Source organism: Girardinichthys multiradiatus, chromosome 8 (assembly GCF_021462225.1).
Source record: "Girardinichthys multiradiatus isolate DD_20200921_A chromosome 8, DD_fGirMul_XY1, whole genome shotgun sequence".
NCBI classification, from domain to species: domain Eukaryota; kingdom Metazoa; phylum Chordata; class Actinopteri; order Cyprinodontiformes; family Goodeidae; genus Girardinichthys; species Girardinichthys multiradiatus.
Genome location: NC_061801.1, coordinates 4,442,449 through 4,460,081, shown reverse-complemented (window position 1 = coordinate 4,460,081; position 17,633 = coordinate 4,442,449).

Here is a 17,633-nt window from a genome sequence, read left to right as displayed (position 1 = left end):
GGAGATAAAAGGAAGCAAAACTAAACCAGGGCAGTTATGTGAGGTGTGTACAAAAAGGAAATTCACCCAGACTAGAAACAGAGAGCCAGACAAAAAGGCTGACAGACCTTTACAACTAGTTTACACTGATCTAACAGGCCCCATGTCAACACCCAGCATAGAAGGTTACAGATATGCACAGTCATTTACAGACGATTATTCTGGCATTATCATGGTCTATTTTCTGAAGTCCAAGACTGATACTCTTCAAGCCACTGAGAAATATTTGGCAGACATGGCACCTTATGGGGAAGTGAAGTGTATCCGCTCAGATAATGGTACCGAGTTTACAAACAAAGAGTATAGAGCTATATTAACCAAGAATAAGATCAGGCATGAGACTTCGGCACCTTATTCACCACACCAGAATGGAACAGCAGAGAGAGCTTGGAGAACCCTCAATGACATGTCCAGATGTCTGTTAATAGAAAGTAAGTTACCAGATAAGTTTTGGAACTATGCTCTGCAAGCCGCAGCATATGTGAGGAACAGATGCTACAACAGACGAACAGATAAGACACCTTATGAAATGATCTCAGGAAAACAACCAAATGTGTCCAAGTTGCAGAAATTTGGGTCACAGTGTTATGCTTACAAGCAGGAGAAGAGCAAGTTTGACTCAAGAAGTGAGCAAGGTATCTTTATCGGTTATGACAAAAACAGCCCGGCGTATCTAGTGTATTATCCTAACACTGAAAAGATACAGAAACATAGACTGGTAAGATTCACAACTAAAACAACAAGAGAAGTAGAGTCACAAACTGAGCCCACCATAGAATATGTTCAACAGGATCTGTACACAAGAACTCTTGAAAAAGATGATGGAAGTGTTGAAAATGAACCTGATAAAAGATATATTTCTGAGGTTGCACCAGAACAGACTGTAACTAGAAGGAACCCACCAAGAAACAAAGAAACCAGAGCACCTACAGGATTTTGAGACTGAGGATGCAGTAGATAAACTACAAATGAGTGTAGACTCTTGTTACAGAGCAGTTTGCAATATTCCTCAAACTTATATGGAAGCTATTGCATCGCCTAATTCAAGGCAATGGAAAGAAGCTATGAGAGAGGAAATACAGTCTCTGAAAGAAAATGAGACTTTCATACTCACCCAGCTACCACATGGCAAAAAGACCGTGGGGGGAAAATGGGTTTTTGCACTAAAAAATTAAGTTGATGGAACTGATAGATCTAATATTACATCAGATAGATGTTAAATATGCATATTTGCATGCATCTATCGACCACGAAATTTACATAGACCAACCAGAAGGTTTTGAGAAAAAGTCTAAAACAGGAGAAAAACTTGTTTGCAAGCTACAAAAGTCTCTCTATGGTCTAAAACAATCAGGCAGAAATTGGAATGATTTACTGCATGTTTACTTGAGTGAAAATGGTTACAAACAAAACCCTAGTGACCAATGTTTGTATAGTAGAGAGAAAAATGGTGAAAAGATCATCTTACTGGTATGGGTGGATGACCTTATCATTGCATCCAACAGTGAGGAGGTTTTGAAGGAAGCTAAGAAGATGCTAAATGAAAAGTTCAAAATGAAAGACCTAGGAAGACTGAAACATTTTCTAGGAATAGATTTTGATCAAACAGAAGAACAAGTTAAAATGTCACAGAAGAAATATGTCACCAAAATATTAAAGAGATTTGGAATGGATGATTGCAAACCAAGAGAGACTCCATGTGAACCAAAGCTAGAGTATTCAAATAATGCAGACAGAATGGAAAATCCAAGAAAGTACAGAGAAGCAGTGGGGAGTTTAATATATTTGTCCACATACACAACGAGACATAAGTTTTGTGGTCAGTAAACTGGCGCAGCACCTCACTGAACCAACAGTAGAGCACTGGAATACAGTGAAACATGTTCTCCGATATCTAAAAGGTACAGCAGAAAAAGAGTTAAGTTTTAAAACAATTAACTCACAAAACCTCGGACTACAAATCTTCTGTGATGCTGATTGGGCATCAGATACAACTGATAGGAGGAGCATAACTGGGTATTGTGCTAGGTTAAATGATGAAAGTTCTTTGATCTCTTGGAAGACGAAGAAGCAACCAACAGTGGCACTGTCTACCGGCGAGGCAGAGTACATATCATTAGCATCTGCAATACAAGAATGTCTTTTTCTGGAACAACTTCTGAAGGGCATAGATAGTTACCAGTATTCACAAACAAAAGTTTATGAAGACAACCGAGGCACTATTGCACTGGCTAAGAACCCAGTGAACCTACAGAGATGTAAACATATTGATATTAAGTAACGTTTTATTAGGGAAGTAGTTAACACTGGACAAGTAGTGCTGCAATATTGTCCTACTGATCAAATGCTTGCAGATTTAATGACAAAACCTGCTACTAAATTAAAACTGAAAAGGTTTTCCCAGGAGATATTTGGCACATAAATGTGCATGGATATGTTTTCAAGATAACTCAATGAGTTATGAGCGAGTGGGGGTGTTAAACTTTACTATTGTAAACGCTCTTACTCAACATGTTTCAATACTGCCACCTGTTGTTGTTGTTATGTATGTTACTCCTGGTGTGCGCATGTGCAACGTCATTATGTCATAATTTTACGTTTTACCTTTGCTGAAGAGGATGGCGCTGTAAGCAAAAGGGCTCACATGTAACTTTGTTAAAGTTCTTCAATAAATATGCCTGATAGAGGCTGAAGAAACTCACAGACTCACTTATTTTCATCACTCTCTGCAACGTAAATACCTCTGCGCACCACTCATCGCAACAAATACAACTGACATTAGTGAGAAGGGATGGGTACCTTTCACATTTGTACCAATATCGTACCGTACTCGGTACCTGGGAATCGATACCAGTACTCAACGGTACCAGTTTTCGGTACTTCTGTGTGTGTTTATGTGGTAATAATAAAATCTCAAACATTTTCAATTTTACATATTTATTTCTCCATATTTAATGAATATATGAAAACAACATCCAGCTGTTTGTATTATAACATTTCAGTTGTTTCAAACATTTCTTCAACATTAAAACCCCTGACTGACTACGCAGTGTGATGGACAAATTAAAACCCTGCCATCTTGCCGGCTGTAGACGACGAGACGCTAACGAATACAGGCGTGCTAACGGTGCTTATTGCAGGAATTGTTGCCCGTAGATCTGAAGCTGACGAAAATTGTCTTTTCAGCCTTGACAAAAATCTTGTGCTTACAGTGTGTGTATATACATACACACACACACACACACTCAGAGGAATATGGCTGGGCCCATGGTTTCTTTCTTTCTTTCTTTCTTTCTTTCTTTCTTTCTTTCTTTCTTTCACTGAGAGTTAGCCCTGCTGCTGCTCGCAGGAATGGGAGAGATTTAGTGCCATGTTTTTCTGTCCGCTGTCAGGACCTTCTGTTCACCCGCACGTAACTCAGTGTGTCAGCGGAGGGGCGGGCGGTCTGGTTGGCGGGTCGGGGCGCCCCCCTTGAATAGTGGTAGGGGAGATGCTGCAGGTGCTTCCTCAGATTAGAAGTATTCCCGCTGCTGGCATTGCTCATTGCATCACAAATAATGCAGCGAGCATAATCTGCATCGCATTTTGAAAAGTTGAGCCATACTTTCGAGCGCTTTCTATCAGCCATGCTTTGTTGTGGGAAAAGCGGCTACTGATGTCATTACGCCCTTGTGTGTGTAATGCCGCATTCATGTCCGGCATGGAAAATTGCCCACTGTTGCACTCCCTCAGTGTCACAATGATGTGTTTAGGTACCGAAACATGGAACCGTTTGATTTTATGTGAATCGGTAGTCCCGACAGAATTTGGCCGGTACCTATAAAAGTATCGAATTCAGTACCCATCCCCATTAGTGAGTCTGAAAAAAGTAAATGGTAGAAACTGGCATCTATAAGACAATTTGCAGGTTGCATGTTAGAGCAATAAACATCACGGCTGTTAAGCAATTAGTGCCATGCTTGTTTCCCACTGCTGTATGAAGTTAATAGAGTTTAACCCGAGGTTAGCTTTGGTACTGGAATAAGTATCTTCTAAGTTGGTCCGCTGTGGCCTCCCCTGAGACATTTGCCTGGTTTATCTAGATGACATTTTAAACTACAGCTGCACATTTGAAGACCACCTCTATCACTTGGAGGTTTTGTCACGGATACAATTGATGGGCCTAAATCTCAATCCTCAGAAATGTTATTTTGCGAGGGATCATGTTGTGTTTTTGGGGCATGTAGTGTCTGGGGATGGCCTTTGTCCTGATCCCCAAAACAGAGAAGGTAGTAAGTTGGCCCACACCTCGTAAGGCAGCCTCTACTCATACTTTCAGCAGTTTGTGCAGAACCTTTCTCAGCATGCGGCTCTGTTTAATTGCCTGGCCAGCAACAATTTCCCCTTTGAATGGAGTGCCTAGTGCGAGGCAGCATTTGCCTATTTTAAGAGTGTCCTGGCCTCTGCACCTGTGGTTGTGATACTTGACTTTTCCGTTCCCTTTAAGGTGTTCACTGCCACTTTAAAATATGTGGTGACACTTTAAAATATGCTAGCCGGGCACTCACTCAAGCCCAATCACATTGGTTTACTTTTGACTGTGACCTGTGGGCTGTTGTGTGGGCACTATGTGGGACTGTTAGGTTTCACTACTGTGACACATAGCCGTTGTCTGCTAGGTCTAAGGTGGTTTTTGGAGTTTAATCACATTAACTGGTCTATTGTCCACATGGATGGTGCGAGGCATATGAACGCGGATGCACTTTCTCGCTGTCCTTCTGGTCCTGAGCGTTCTACTGCTAAGGTTGTGAATGTTATTGAGTCAGGTCAGGAAGGAGATGCCAATCAATCAATTTCCCCTTCGGTTTTTTCACTCTGTTGTGATGGACCAGGTTTGCAGTCCTTGCAGTGTGACAATCCTGGCATTACTGTTGTGCTGGGGTGGTTAGAGAATGGGTTTGTGAGACCGCCCCATGGACGGATGAGGGGGTCGGCTATTGGGCTATGAAAGTTGTGGGTGGAGCTTAATCGTCTTTCGGTAGTCAATGGACTCCTGTGTAGGACATTATCCCACTAACCTACTGGTGCTAAGGTGCTGCTGGGGGTGATTCCATCATCCTTAGTGCCACACCTTCTCCAGCAGTTGCATGGAGGTCCAGCTGCTGCTCATTTTGCTGCAGAACGTGTCTGGGAGAAGGCTAGACACACTGTTGCTCACTGCCTGTTCTCAGACTATGTGCTAGTCCATGCAGTGCCCGAAGTCCTCCCCAGTGATCAGGACAGCAGTTTGAGACCAAAAATATACAGACTCTGCTGTCTGCTTAATGTTAAGAAAACATGCACCACGTCTTACAACCCCAAATCTGATGGCATGGTGGACGGCTATAACAGGACATTGAATGATCAGCTGGCGAAGTAGGGTGAATGGGACAGTTTTGTTAAGCAAATTTCATCACATGCCAGGACTACGTTTTCTCTATTTTTTTTTATGCTTTGGTCGGGTGGCCTGGATCCCTGCTGATGTTCTTTCGCCTCTCTGTTTGCTCAGACACTTTTCTTCCCCACTCCCTGCTTGCTTGCATTTTTTTACTCTTCACTTTTTATCTTTTAACCAAAATTATGGGAAAATTGGGCTAAAACTACTTCATACCAGTGACTCCCAAGGACTATTTTTATTATAAATGTTTTCTAAAGGATTTTGAATCGAACGAGAAAGGACATGTCGAAGCCAGCTAATCAGCACAAGATGTAGATAGTTGTAAAATCTCTGTGCTTATATGTGACAGAAAGAACAAAGCTAAAAGGATAAGAGACAGTAATAATAAACAATCAAACTTAAACTGTCAGGTACAACCAAACACAGAGTTAATATCGGACACTAAGTCATATAAACTGGCTTTATTGAACATTATATTTCAGGAAAATCATTTTTGATTAATTACTTCATTACTGACCATAATGTTGATGTTATGTTTTTTTTGTATATATTTTTTGCAGCACTAGAGGCCTTTATTTTTTCGTTATTCCAACAGTAGGTAGACAGGAAAGAGGGCAAAGAGAGGGAGAGACATTTGGCAAAGGTCACCAGGTCAGGGAGTGGAACCCGGGACAGCCGCATTGAGGACTATAGCCTCTGCATATGGTTGCGCGCTTAACCCCTACACCACCACCGCCATGCCCATGTTATGTTTTTAACATAAACATGGTTACATGAATTTATTGAAGCACCCATTCTGATAGTCGACGCCTCCGAACTACAATTTTCTTTGCGAGAGCAGACAGCAAAGAAAAGGTGGGGTATGGAGTTCAATTTGTGTCAAAAATAAGTACATGTAATGTGAGGATGTTGTTGGTCTATGTTGTTGCCATGTGTCTTTAGTTGATGTCTATTGTCTTGACGTTTTTGCCATGTGTTGTTGCTTTATGGATATGTCTATGTTGCATATGTCTATGTTGCATGTGTGTTTGCTACAGATGTTGCACAGAGATATGTGTATGACTGTAGCTGCTGCTGCTGTGGTTATTACTCACTGCAATCTTACCAATTCATTTGCAGTAAACTAGTGTACACCTTGCAGTTGTTTTATGATGCTCTTGCCCCCTGTTGTTGGTTGATGCAGTCGTTTGCACGTCTGTAACTTCTGTGATTGGTCAATGTTATTGCTCTCTGCTGTTGGTCCATGCTGTTGGTTCATGTCGTTGGTCTTTGTCGTTGGTCAGTGTTGTTGTTGCCTATTCCCCACGTCATTAATAACGGTTGAAGTACGCCATATCTGATCTATGTATTTAGATATTACAAAAATATTGGTTTTTCAATATCAATGGTTTCAAAATGTTTATATTTTGCCATCGTTATATTTACTTCAGGCATTAAATAGGGCAGCACAGCAAGAGGATGGCATCCTGGGCTAAATAGCCTCAGGATAATGATGGAGGGTAATTTTATAGGCCTAAAACTTATATAATAACACCATGGAGTTCAGTCTTGTTACGGTGTATAAATGTGTGCCCACATTAGCAAGACTCAGACTGCTGTACATGGTATCTAGTGGAGTACTGAAAAATTTTAATGCTTTGTATGAAATCAGATATAAAATACCCAAAAACTTTGTTGTGACTACCCAGAGCCTCTGATTAAAGACACGGGTGGCATTCTCATAATTTTTAATATTAGTCTTCCAAGGATAACTATGTATTCTATATTGATATTAACATAAATGGCATTCATAAAAAAAATAAAAAAATAATATGTTAGCATCCATTGGCCTATTAAGCCACTGTTGAGGTAGGAAAACTTTACTCGCCGTCAGTTAATTCTTACATTACTCCTCACCTCTCCCCGACTCTTTATATTTGGCACCCCAAAGGACAATCCTCAGTCAGAGATCAGTTGTACGTTTCCACAAGTTTATTAAAACCAATCTGAATTCAGAGAGGGGACATCACACTTACACTGGTACCTGGAAACGTCTGTGTGCTGTCTCACTGGGGGTGCGCCACATTACATTTTATACCCCACGCTGCTATGCAGTACACATACACAATCATTCTGTCTGTGGATGTCTCCCCAGCAACAGTATCAAAGAAACAGAGATACATTTCATCATTTAATTAAAGAATTGTTTCCCACACGTCTTCAGGAATCTTCAGTGAGAGGAGTACCATGCCTCCCTAATCCACTGCCAGCTTCTCACGATACAGACAGAAAACACCTGCAAGCTTTAACCTTGAATAATAAACACTCATTGTGTGACCACATTAGAAGCTACTGTTTAAGGATTTTTCTAACTCTCAAAAGCATAACTAAAAACTCCTAATAATAATCAATCTATAAGCAGCAAATCCCAAATATATCTTAGCTTTAGCTACTAATGATAAGGCATTTATATTTCCACACCACCTAATGTCAGAATAAATTTTCAATTGGTTGAACTATGATTAAACAATCCAGTGGCCCAGACACTAGATACTGAAGTTAGACTTTAAGCCGGGTTGGGTCGTGCCTTGATGTCACGCAAGGGAGTCGGGTCGGATCAGGCTCAAAGCTTAGTCTATTTAGTTGTAGTGGATACAAAATGTGGTTAAAGTTATTATAAAATAGAGGACTAGTACTTTAGTTGTTGTCTACTCTTTTGTGAAAAGAGAGGAAGTACAGCAGGTAATTCGACACGGGCAGAGCATGAAGCGCGCACGTGAACATGGCCCCGGCCAGCATTCTGATCCATTTTTCTCGTCCACATCACATTTTGGATGTGCTCAGAGTCAGCATGGATCCAATCCTACAGCTGCTGGAGCGGGGACAAATAGCACATCTGTCTGCTCTGCCCTGACCTGCATGACACGCACGTCTGGGTAGGACCTGCCCTGGGCCAGTGCTTGCTGTGGAATGAATAATTTTTATTTAAGGTATGACTGCTACAGTCAGCCAGTTCGTGCGGGGCACCACTGCACTCTCAAGGAACACTTGGTTACACCGCTATCAGTCGGTGGTGGGCACCGCACGGACCGACTGGATCCACTAGCAGTAATAACTTCAATAAAATATTTATTCACACTGGGTTTCCTTCGGGCACGCGCCCATAATTAAAGCTCGGGTCAGGCTTTTATGCCCGCGGGCCTGGCCCGGGTAGGGATTGAGCTGGATTCACTGAGCCCGATCTATACTCTACTAGATACCATGTACAGCAGTCTGAGTCCTGCTAATGTGGGCACACATTTATACACAGTAACTAGACTGAACTCCATTTCCCAATTTCACCAAATAAACAAAACAAATTTGAAGGAATTGTACACCAACTAAGCTCTTCTTCCCGCTGTCTCAATGTTTTACCCACAGCTTTCCTTAAGAAAGCTTTGCCTGTCGGAAAGTCCGATTTTACTCAAACACATCCCTTTTGTCAGGTGTTTTTCCCCAGGCACTAAAAACAGCAATTATTAAACCGCTATTGAGAAAGAGCAACTTGGACAAGCTGCTACTGCAGAACTACCGGCCTATCTCAAACCTCCCCTTCATCAGTAAGATTATTGAAAAAGCTGTGTTTCAGCAGTTAAACAACTTCTTAACAATGACCAGCCGCTTTGATGTCTTCCAGTGAGGCTTTTGTGCTCACAACAGTACAGAGACTACCCTTGTCAAGGTGTTGAATTACATGTGTATATGCAGACTGTGGAAGAACCACAGCGCCGGTATTATTGGACCTTTGTGCAGCATTAAACACAGTTGATCACTCCATTTTATTAGAGCGCCTGGAAAACTGGGTCGGCCTTTCTGGAATAGCACTCGATTGGTTTAAATCTTACTTGAAGAAGGACAGGTACTTTTTTGTGTCGGTAGGTAACTTTACATCAGAGACCACAAAAATCACATGTGGCATTCCCCAAGGGTCCATTTTAGGGTCCCTCCTATTTAATATCTACATGCTCCCCCTAACTCAGATTATAATTAACAACAGTATAAGTTATCATAACTATGCAGATGACACACAGCTATACATTACAATGTCACCAGGTGACCCTCCTTGAACCGCCACCTTAAAATGGTGGAGGGGTTTGAGGGCTCAAATGATCCTAGAGGCTATGTTGTCTGGGGCCTAAATGCCCCTGGTAGGGTCTCCCATGGCAAACAGGCTCTAGGTGATGGGTCAGACAAAGAGTGGTTCAAGAATCCCTCATGAAGAACAAAATATCGAGGCACGTGACGTCACCAGGTACGGCGGAGCCGGGGTCACACCCTGGAGCCAGGCCTGGGGTCGGGACTCGTCGGAGAGCACCTGGTGGCCGGGTTGCTCCTCGCGGGACCCGGCCGGGCCAAGCCCGAACGAGAGACGCGAGGCCATCCCCCAGTGGGCCCACCACCTGCAGGGGGAACCGAGGAGGAGAAAGCCGGACAGACTTGGCAGGCTCAAGCGCATAGTGAGGGTCTGCTGGGAACGCCTGGCGGAGCCCTCGGCCAGGGAAGTATTCAACTCCCACCTCCGGGAGAGCTTCGACCAGATCCCGGGGGATGTTGGAGACAAAGAGTCCGAGTGGACCATGTTCTCTGCATCTATTGTCGATGCTGCTGCCCATAGCTGCGGCCGTAAGGTCTGCGGTGCCTGTCGCGGCGGCAATCCCAGAACCCGGTGGTGGACTCCGGCAGTAAGGGATGCTGTCAAGCTGAAGAAGGAGTCCTATCGGCTGTGGTTGGCTTGTGGGACTCCTGAGGCGGCTGACGGGTACCGTGAGGCCAAGCGTGCTGCGGCCCGGGCTGTAGCAGAGGCAAAAACACGGGCCTGGGAGGAGTTCGGTGAGGCCATGGAGGAGGACTACCGGTTGGCCTCGAAGCGATTCTGGCAAACTGTCTGGCGCCTCAGGAGGGGGAAGCAGTGCTTCGCCAACACTGTTTATAGTGGGGGTGGGAGACTGCTGACCTCGACTGAGGACATTATCGGGCGGTGGAAGGAGTACTTCGAGGATCTCCTCAATCCTGTCATCACGCATTCCGTGGTGGAAACAGAGGCTGGGGACTCGGGGTTGGACTCTTTCATCACCCACCGAGGTGGTTAAGAAGCTCCGCGGTGGCAAGGGAGTGGATGAGATCCGCCCTGAGTACCTCAAGTCTCTGGATGTTGTAGGGCTGTCATGGTTGCGTGGCGGTCGGGGACAGTGCCTCTGGACTGGCAGACTGGGGTGGTGGTCCCCCTCCATAAGAAGGGGGACCGGAGGGTGTGTTCCAACTACAGGGGAATCACACTCCTCAGCCTCCCTGGTAAGGCCTACGCCAGGGTATTGGAGAGGAGAGTCCGACCGATAGTCGAACCTCGGCTTCAGGAGGAGCAGTGTGGTTTTCGTCCCGGCCGTGGAACACTGGACCAGCTCTATACCCTCTACAGGGTGCTTGAGGGTTCATGGGAGTTTGCCCAAACGGTTCACATGTGTTTTGTGGACCTGGAGAAGGCATTCGACTGTGTCCCTCGTGATGCCCTGTGGGGGGTGCTCCAGGAGTATGGAATCGGGAGCCATTTATTAGGGGCCATCCGGTCCCTGTACGAACGGAGCTGGAGTTTGGTCCGCATTGCCGGCACTAAGTCGGACCTGTTCCCGGTGCATGTTGGACTCCGGCAGGGCTGCCCTTTATAACCGGTCCTGTTCATAACTTTTATGGACAGGATTTCTAGACACAGCCAAGGGCCGGAGGGGGTCTGGTTTGGGGACCAGTGGATTTCGTCTCTTCTTTTTGCAGATGACGTGGTCCTGCTGGCCCCCTCTAGCCAAGACCTACAGCATGCGCTGTGGCGGTTCGCAGCAGAGTGTGAAGCGGCTGGGATGAGGATCAGCTCCTGCAAGGCGGAGGCCATGGTACTCGACCAGAAAAGGGTGGCTTGTCCTCTTCAGGTTGGAAGGGAGTTCCTGCGTCAAGTGGAGGAGTTTAAGTATCTCGGGGTCTTTTTCACGAGTGAGGGAAGAATGGAGCAGGAGATCGACAGACGGATCGGTGCGGCTGCCACAGTAATGGGGGGGCTGTGCTGGTCCGTTGTGGTGAAGAGAGAGCTGAGCCGAAAAGCAAAGCTCTCAATTTACCGGTCGGTCTACGTTCCTACCCTCACCTATGGTCATGAACTCCTGACCGAAAGAATGAGATCCCGGATACAAGCGGCTGAAATGAGCTTCCTCCGTAGGGTGGCCGGGCACTCCCTTAGAGATAGGGTGAGGAGCTTGGCCATCCGGGAGGGGCTCGGAGTAGAGCCGCTGCTGCTCCACATCGAGAGGAGCCAGTTGAGGTGGCTCGGGCATCTATACCGGATGCCTCTTGGACGCCTTCCTCGGGAGGTGTTCCAGGCACGTCCCACCGGGAGGAGGCCCAGGGGACTGCCCAGGACACGCTGGAGGGACTATGTCTCTCGGCTGGCCTGGGAACGCCTTGGGCTCCCCCTGGAGGAACTGGAGGAGGTGTCTGGAGAGAGGCACGTCTGGGCGTCTCTGCTGAGTCTGCTGCCCCCGCGACCCGGTCCCGGATAAGCGGAAGACGACGAACGAACGAACGAACAGGTGACTATAAACACATTCAAGCCCTTGGAAGAAATCAATGCATGGATGTGACAAAATGTTCTTCAAATGAATCAAAGCTAAACTGAAGTAATCATTTTTGGATCAAAGGAAGAGCATTCAAAAATTAGCACACGGCTTTAATTAATACAGCCAGACACCACCAATTAGGCTCGAAATCTGGGTGTAGTTATGGACTCAGACATGAGCCTTCAGAGGCACATAATGACAGTAACAAGTTTGGCCTTCCATCACCTAAAGAACATCTCCAGGATTAATGGACTAATGTCTCAGCAGGACCTTAAAAAAATAATTCATGCATTCATCTTTAGTAGAATTAATTACTGCAACAGTGTCTTCACAGGTCTGCATAAAAAATCATTCAGACAGCTGCAGTTGATCCAGAATGCTGCTGCCCACGTCCTCACTAAAACTAAGAAAGTCGAGCACATCACCCCATTTCTAAACTCCTTACACTCGTTCCCAGTGTCTCAAAGAACAGACTTTAAAATACTTCTGTTAGTCTATAAATCACTGAATGACTTAACACCAAAATACATTACAGACTTGTTGTCAGTGTATCAACCACCCGGACCTCTCAGGTCTTCTGGCTCAAATCTACTCTGCATACCCAGACTCAGAACCAAACATGGAGAAGCAGCTTTTAGTTCTTATGCTCCACTAATCTGGAATAGACTCCCAGAAAACTGTAAAAGCACTAAAACCTGTTCTTTATATGGAGATTAAAAACATATTTGTTTAGAGTGGCCTTTGACTGTGCTATCTAAATATTATTAGTCTAGTTTTCAGTCCAACTTTCCTTTCATTTTCTTAACAATACTTTTATTAATTTTTCATTTTTTATCTTTTTTATTATCATCTTATCATTTAAATTATTAATTTTTATTCTTTGAATTATTTGTGTTCATTAATTATTTAATTAATTACCTTTATGCCATTGTAATGTACTTTTCCTATTATGTCTCATTTTCTTTTTTTCATGTACAGCATTTTGATTGTCTTGCTACTGAAATGTGGTATATAAATAAACTTGCCTTGCCTTGCCATGCCTTTTGTGGCCCATAGGGCTGGATGGTGAAAGGGCCTGGTCCATGTTGTCACGGAGTGACATTTTGGACTTTGCTTGTGGCTTTGTGCTAACTTTTGTTTAGTTGTTTCCATTTTGGATTGGGCTTCATGTTTATTAGTTTCTTTTCCTCCCCCTATCATTTCCTAGTATGTATTGTAGTCCTGCTTTAGTTATTGTTTTCATTTGGTTTGTTTATTTTTTTAACTTAGATTCTCCTTATGGACTCTTTGTTTATTTCTTAGGTTATTGTTTCTATGTTCCCCTGTAGTTTCTCTGTTTACTTTAGTTTATAGTTATTCTAGTTCTTTATTTCCTCCTCTGATTTATTCTCTTGCTTAGTTTGTGTTTTCTGTTGTTTATTTAGTCCTTTCACTCTTCCTCAGCCTTTGTATTTGTTTCACCTGTTCCTGCTGCTTCCCTGCCTCCTTGTCGCACCTGTTCTCAGTTCCCTTGATTACCTGCCTTTGTCTTTCCCCAATATATTAGTTGGTTTGGTGTTTCTGTTTGTTGCTGGTTCCTTGTGTTCGTCACTACCCCTTTCCCTACCATGACTATGTTTTGTTTATGCTTCGCTTATGCTATGTTTTGCCAAGGTATCTGCAGTGTTTTGTAAGTTTTGTATTTTGTCTCTGATTCATACCTGCAGTGTTTTTGTTACGTTTTTGACCTTTTTGAGAATAAACTAAGATGTGGCTGCCAAGCTCTTGTCTGCACTTTGGTCCGACCCAAAATCCCTCTTTGACACATGTCTGATTTTGTTACTAGGATGTGGAGAGGGTTCATGCCTCTGAGGCCATGGAAAGACAAAAATCCTATTATGATGAAGAGGTTTATCAGGCAGGTTCTCTGGTGTGGCTCAACAACCCAACCGAGAGCCGCACAAAGTTGGCATTGCATTGGAAAGGCCCTTAACAGGTGGTGCAGGTGCTGTCCTCCAGTGATAAGGCAGCTCTGACGAACCCTGGAATGAACCTAGGTGGTGCATCATGAGAGACTGAAACTGTATGCCTTGCCCCTGCCATCTCAGACTGGTTTTGGTTTGCTGGTGGCACTGGCTGGTTCTCAAGGGAGCGACAATGTTCTTACAGAGCCTGAGTTACCCTTACCTGTGCGAGCCCGTCTAGGAAGGACCGTGCGGCTTCCTTCCCATATAAAGGACTATGTTGTTTGAGAATTATTTCATCTGTTAGTTGTGCTGACATGTTTTGGCATAGTTTGCTTGTTTGTTGTGTTTCTGGTTTGTTTGGTATGCAGATGTTTTCTATCTATATGTGCCCTCACTGTTTGTGTTATTTCTTTTGTATTGGTGGTTTTCCGTGGTTTTGAAATGAGGACATTTCCTATGAAGGGTGGAGGGTGGGTGTAACAATTGTGTAACAATTGTGCTTGGGACGGTTGCTGGGAAAAATGAAGAGAGAAGGTGCGTGGTTACGGCTGCACCCACATGTTTGACTCATTTCGAATTACTGGAATTAGAACTACTTTCTTTATTGTGCTCCTAATAAAGGCTTTGACAAAACGCATAGTCAGCGAAGTAACATTATTGGTCAGTAATTACTGAAAATTGCAGAGGAAATGAGAAAATTTTAGTTTTTTGCGCTCAAACTGACAGGGGGGTCTCAGCTGGGCAGTGTCCGGCAGTGATTGTGGATATGCTATGCTTTGGTGAGGAGCCTAGCCAGCCTACTAGGTGCAGCGAGGGTATGCCGTGCCAGAGTGTGTGTGGCCAGCATACTAGTGTGCCTCTGGGGTTGAGGTGTAGGGTTGGTGGGGTGCCTGGTCTTTGGTATGCTGTGGTGGCCTTCCTCCAATGCTTCCTCCTGCCGCTCTGGCCCCGAGCCTGGTGCCTGGCTGCAGTTGCAGTCAGGGGAATGGAGCGGTGGAGCACGTCTTGAACCTGCACTAGGGTGCTCGCGGGTTGTGCTTGTCCCAGGGCACAGGTACGGGTACCTGGCTGGCGCATATTTACTTTATTTTAAAAATTTTTATATACATTTTTTTGCTTCTCTCCAATAGACTAGGAAGGGCTGGGTGGTTTGACGGGCTTGGCGGTGTGCTTCTCCACTGGCTACCGTGTCTGGCGTGAGGGTGTGGGGCTGGAGGGTGGCAGAGGACCTTTGCAACGTATGGGGTGGGGGGTTTGTGTCCTCTTTTTGTATGTGTGGTTGCTGGCATTTGTATCAGCTGAGTGGTCGCAAAGGAGTAGGACTGGTTGTTGTTTTTCCCTGGGCTGTCGTTGCAATGAAAGTGATGTGGTGTGATTGTGGGTAGATGGTGGGGGCCGTTGGCCCCGGGTGCTCGCCGGCAGCCAGGGACTGCTTGCCGGGTGAGTTTGTCCCATCTTGGTGTGGTGTCAAGGGGTTCGTTGTAAGTATGGTGCAAGGTGGTGTCTGCACATTTCGTTTGTGGGCGGAGGCTGGGGTGGCGTTGTGGAAGGCCCTTGCCTTGCCGTTGGCACGAGCTGTGTGGTGGGGGGCAGAATGTGGCAGGGGTGCTTGGAGAAGGGCTGTGTGTGGAGCTTGCACTGTGTGGATGTGTCTTCATGGGCTTTTCAGGGGTGGAGCTCATCTGTGGGGGTGTACCTCCATGGCAGCATGTGTTCGATATCTGTGTTCTGTTTGGGGTTTATGTGGTGTGCGAGGCTGATGGGGTTGAGATTGAAATTCAGTGGGGGGTTGGGACTGTTTCGTCCTGGGACGGCTCTGGTTAGCTGGCTCGTTTGGACCAGCTGGACCCCTCTTTTGTTTGTGGCCTCATCTCTGGATGGGGATGAGGGTTGTTGGGGGCTGGGTTCGGAGCGGGGGGTCAGGGTCAGGGACTGGGGTCGTTTGAGTTCAGGCAGTGAATCTGGACTGGTGCTGGGGCAGTCTGCCTGTCTCCACCTCCTGGGTCCGGTTGCACCTCTGGGGTATCGGTACCAGGACCTGGGAGTATAGAGTATGTATGGGAAGTGTGGATGAGTGTACAACATCCATTGTTGTGTGTCTTAACGTTGAGTGTGTGGATGTGAGTGTTTTATGTGTCCGCATGTCCGCATGTTTTTGTGTCATGTTGGGTCTTGGCTGCTGCTGGATCAGCTTAGGTCCCCCATCAAATGTGGGGCCTTTCTCCTCCCCGCCACACTCCCTGCCGGTGTCTTTGCCCACTGGCGTATTGCTGGTTCTCGGTGTCCAGGGCTGGGTGCTTTGAGGGGGGATTGCTCAATCCAAGGGGATTGCTCAATCCAGCTCTCCATCCAATGGGTCCGGACTTCCCTAAACCTGAAAGATCTTAGTAAGCAGGTTTACTAAAGGTTCTGTTTAAGCTGATGTCGGGAAATGACACGCTTAACCTCTGACTACCTGCATCCAGAAGTCTCGCCCTTCTTCAACTGGAGGTCAGGACGACCAAGTAGCCCACAGCAATCATCCACTCCTCGACAGTCACTTCTGTCAACGGCTGCTCATTCCCTAATATCACAGCTGGCTCTTGGTATATGGGTTAGGTTAATTTTAGTGACTCGGCGTGAGCCCCAAGGGCGCTGTTTTAACAAGCTTGGCTAAGGCAACCTATAAAAACCTCCTAAAATCTCTTAGAACCAGGCAACAAGACTTTTTACCACCAATGAAAAACCAACAATAAGGTGACTCAAATAATTGGATGTCCACTATTTATCTAGAATTTTATATGCTTTCTTTAATTAGTAACGCTTTTGCAAGGGTCAGTAACAGCTTAAATTCGGCAACACGTAATAATTTTAATAATAGAAATAAATCAATCAATTCAACCTGTCTTTCCCTGATGCTGAAACTAGTGAGTTTGGAGAGGCTTTGAAGATGGAGGCTCATCCATGCACCCGATGGGGATGTTTTTTCTGGTAACAACGAGCGATTTCTTGAAAGAAAGACGGCTTAATCTTGAATTTTCTTCCTCTAAGTGAACAGGCACTGATTCTCCAGGTTTTGTTGGTGAAACGGGAACTTTGTTGTCATATGTCTCAGAAGATAGTAGCTTCCAGAGGCTGAAACGTTGAAGGAAACCCCGGTGGTATAAATGAGGTTGATTCAGGACTTCCAGAAGCCTGAACCTTAGAGCAATCAGTTCACAGATCAAGTTCACTTCTGTTGTCTGGATAAAAAGGCTGTAGATGAAATCAGATTCTAAATTTCGAGGCACAGTCCTTCCAGGGCACACGGGTTGATCTTCTTTTTAATGCAGTCGATCAGCTGGCTGTGTCTCTGGTCCTCTGCTTCATCTGTAGCGTCTTTCTCCGTCCGATCTTGTTCGCTGGTCTTCTGCGAGGAAACAATCGCAATTCCCTTTTTTGCTATTGCTTTTATAGCGCAGATGCTCTTACAGGTCAGCCCTTTGTTAGGCTTCTCCGTGCTATTGCCCAATATGTTATTGCTCAATACTTAGTCATGGTCACCGTGACTTTCTGGTGCTGTTTTTTGGCCTTGAAGATACCAGTAATAGCCACGCAGCTGGCTGTAATCTCGTCCTCCCTTCCTTGTGTTGCTTG